Source organism: Scophthalmus maximus, chromosome 18 (genome assembly GCF_022379125.1).
Source record: "Scophthalmus maximus strain ysfricsl-2021 chromosome 18, ASM2237912v1, whole genome shotgun sequence".
Classification (NCBI taxonomy): Eukaryota; Metazoa; Chordata; class Actinopteri; order Pleuronectiformes; family Scophthalmidae; genus Scophthalmus; species Scophthalmus maximus.
This window is the reverse complement of record NC_061532.1, coordinates 14,544,187-14,548,678: the sequence shown is the minus strand read 5'-3', so window position 1 is coordinate 14,548,678 and position 4,492 is coordinate 14,544,187.

Here is a 4,492-nt window from a genome sequence, read left to right as displayed (position 1 = left end):
ATTGATTTCTAAAGGGCCACCCAGGCAAAAGAGAAAAAGAAAAAAACCTCTCCAACTCTCTCAGCACCATATGTGCACATCCGCACAGACGCGCACGGCTCCATGTTAACAGTGGCACTCGCTGGCAGGGCTCAGAGTGTGTAAGGCTGACTAAACATTACTGGAGCGCACATTACATAATGCTGTGATTCGAGCACATCATTAAGGCGATGCCAGGGAGACAGGATCAGCCTCTCCTCCTCCTCCTCCTCCTCCTCCCTACCAGCAAAGCATCCTGGGAGGGGTGCCCTTCGGCTGCCCACATCTCATTACAAGAGGTTCAACGTGGCCCCGCAGCTTCCCGCTGACATTCAATTAAAGTCTTGCATTTTCCCGTCATTCGCTCCGCCTCCGTGACTCCGCTGCTGCTCCCGCCGTCATTTGATAATTATTCCAAAACATTCCCTGCATTCAGAGGTGATGCTGTTTATTGGCCTGCGCGCGGCCTTGCGCGTGCGATTACACTCCTGTGCCTCTGCAGGGCGACAGGACGGCAGGTGACCCACCGTGACGTGGCTATTTGGGATTATTTATAACTGGGGGGGAATAGGACAGATTCATTGTTTGTTTTTATTGATTCATCTGCTGACCATTTAGTTATAACATGAAATAAAACTCCCCGACTGCCCCCGGTCACATCTTCAGATTGCTGACTTTGTACAACCAACACTCCAAAACCAAAAGATATTGAGTTTACTATCGCACAGAGAAAGCTATTTACTTCCTGACATTTTTGATAAACTATTGATCGATTATCAAAGTAATTTCTCTTCTACTTTGACATGAACCCTGACCTGTCAGGCCACCGTCCGTCTCACTCATTCCCCGTCCTTCCAGTCGCCCCCGCTGCCTGCGTTGCCGCCGTCCACTCTGACGAACCCCGTCACACGTCTGTTGTGCTATTGCGTAACGCCTGTCTCTCTGAATGTGAGTATTTCAGCTGTGATTGCCTCGCCGTGTCGACAGCCTTTTCCTTCCCGGTAAACAGCCACGATCAACATTGACAGCATGGACCCTCATTAAAGCTGCAGGGGGAAAGGTCACGTGTTATTGATTATAGGCGAATTTAGCGATGGCTCACTAGATACCAGGGATTATGAATGATGAGCAACGGGAGCCAAGGGGGAGGAAAAAAGTGACCTGCACGGTTGAAAAAGAAAATGAAAAAAATATAACTTTGCTTGTTATGCAATTAGAAAAAAGTTACAGCAGCTTTTTTTTACTTTGCCAAATGATTGTTTACAATGTCATGGAACGTACAATCAGCCCTTGATCTTTCCATAATGTCCACAGAACAGATGAATCTTATTTTCAAAAGATTACTGTCAATATTTTCTCCATCCAGAATTCAACTCTAATATGGCTCAGTTCAATCGGAGAGAGAAATCAATGCAAAAATCGTACATGAATAATAATAAGTGGCACCAAACGTCGCCTTTTTCGGAGGTCACAGTAACATTGATGGATGCTGATGATTGAGCCATGATTGAGGTTTCCTGCTGCAGCTCGACGTCCCGCAGGACGACACATCTGACACATGGTAATGAGGCAACTCAACAGCTCCTTAGATTTCCAGCTACTGTAGGTTTCCCATGGACTAGACATGAGTCTGCCTGTCTGCCTGTCTGCCTGTCTGTCTGTCTGTCTGTCTGTCTGCCTGCCTGTCTGCCTGTCTGCCTGCCTGTCGGTCTCGTCTCGTCCCGTCCATCCTCTTCGGTGCCTGCTCAGACATCTCTAAACTAATTGAGTTGATATACCAAACCATCATCACTGCTGGCGAAGAAGAAAATTGCCCCAAAGGTCCAAAGGACTGAAGACGCTTTGCAAAAGAAGGAGAACCTTGAGGATGACGACTGGTGTGAAGCGTGTTGCTCCTGAGCAGGGTTGGCAGGCCGCATGACAGAATCTCCTCCTGTGCAGCTGCAGACACTGACCTTAACTTCTCCACAGATACGTCTACGAGCAGAGAGGTTTTTTTGGGCTCGCCGCTGTCTGTGTGCAGGGGCCCCACGCTGACACTGCACCGATCGGAGGGGTTGCCCTGCGGTTTTCTCTGCGGTGAGGTACAATTTCCAAAAAAACACACCCTGTGCAGTGACAGAAGACTCTTGCTACAGTCACACACTCTCTCTCTCTCTCTCTCTCTCTCTCTCTGTCAGTGGAGGATGGTTCAGCTCTCATAGTCCCAAAAAAATGGCTCTGACAGCATCTCCACAGCTTTCTCTCCTTTTTTTTAAAAAAGCACCAGGCCACCTCAGCATATTCACATCATTAGCGAGAAAGGAAGCTCACAGACGTTTCGACACAGACCTGTGACCGTGAGCACCAGCACTCACTCCTCGGCATAAATAGATTGGTTGTTTTGGGCCTTTCTGCCTCTAATACAGTCCAGTAACTAATATTTATAAAAGAATCAGCTCAGATTGGCTCTGATCTTCACAAAGAAAGCACGTGACATGTGAGAGTCAAACACATGTCCCTGTCACATGCTGTCAAAAGCTCAAAATAAAGGTGGGGGAAAAAAATCTACATATATATATATATATATATATATATATATATATAGAAAGTCAGTGGGTTGGCTGCACTTTTTTATGTTCCAGTTGTGGGTGAGCGTAGATCAAAAGCTTTGAAGGGTGCTCATTATTTCAGGACAACAACAAAGCAAACACACAAAAGCCATCCGGCTCTCTGAACCGTAAATCCCGGCTGACAGGTACGGGGACAGTTGCCGTCCGCACGGAGGAGACAGATGCTTTCGATGCAGTGCGCTGAGGAGGTTGTGTCGTGTTAAGGGGAATAATTCATTGCAGATTTTTACCAGCGCCTACAGTGAACCTCATGGGGAAGACGTGCCCACAACTGTCGATGCCGATGAATTCTTCAAGCGCACGTACCCGCTGCTCCCCCCCTGATGTATTATACATAAGCCGCGGCTCAGTCTGGGTTCAAGCCACTCCACTGCGCTTCAAGTGTCGCCGGGGGCCGGGAATTGTTCCAGCGGTGACGTCTAATTGATTTTAAAGCACAAGAATTAGACGGCGGAGGAAAAACCCCCCCTGAAAAATGGCCGCGGCACTTGTTGCTGTCACGTGGTTGCAGATGCATAGAAAGACTTAGATGTAGATGTATACTGTAAATAAATAATGCCATACACAATAGGAATGCTGCCACTCTTTTAAAACATGCTTCTACAATATTTAATTCAAGCACCAGTGTTCTCAGTTGTTCCAACAAATGTTTGCTTCACCTTTTTCAACCCCAACAGATTCTCCGAGGAAATCTACACAGCTCAGATTCATACCTCATACGACGTGCAACTATAAACACTGCACATTTGAATATGTCCACTGGATGTTAGCGCTATTTACAATTTACAGTGAAGTGCTGGAATAGGCAGAATATACAGTATACTGTATAAAGCGGATGAAAAAAAAAATATGGTGCTTTTTCTTGAAGCCCCTCGGAGGAAAGTGAAGAGGGAGTGGGTTTGTACTTGAAATGCAGAAGCCTGGAAGAATAATAAAACATTAGTTTTTCTTCTGCACCACATTACAAAGCATTATGGTATTTGTAGTGGAGTGAGTAATAAAGCATTTTCCTCTTTGAAGCTAAAAAATATAAACCATATACAGATATTCAGATTTACATATTTCAATCTTAGAAGAGCAGAATGGAGGATTTTTTTGTGAATATCACGCCTCAATATGCTTCTACTGTGATGAAAGGTGACAGAAACAAAAAAGGGGATTTGGAAGATTTTGCCAGTCGAGCATCGTGTGCCTTGAGCTGACCAAAAAGGAAACAGGGCAGGAAATTATGGACAGTAAGTGCTACATGTGCAGGTCAAACGCTGAAGGTCATATTGATATGTCCAGCTGGGACGGGGACAGCTGTAGGGGGGGGCACTCTGCTGAAAGACATGCAAGTCACTGAGCAGGACACACACACACACACACACACACTGCTGGAGACAGCGCTGAATTAGCAGTGAGAACTGTTAACCCCGGGCTGTTTATTTGCGCAAGGCAGAGGTCAAAGGTCAGGCGTCCCAGCCACATGTGATCTCCATTGTCGCACTGCGGGGACCACACCGACTCTGAAGGAGACCTGGACCTCACAGAGCTTATTTAAGCTCGTCAGGGACGAGGAGCAATATTATATCATATCATATGAATACATCTTCTTTTTTGTGACTTCAAAATCTGAACGCATCGCAACATCGCCACCCCGTGGATGGTCGAGTAACAGCTGCTGACGCGCTACCTCGCTGCACCGCTGCCTTCGCGCCACACGGGGGCGGCAGCGCTCAGGCACACGGTGGAATTATAGAAGTTCCTCAACAGCTGTTCGCGCTTGACTTGTTACAGATGGGGATTTTAAAAACACTTCTAAGGCAGCGGGGCAAAGATCCGGGGGGAGTTTTGTGTATTGTACCTTGTAAAACACGCAC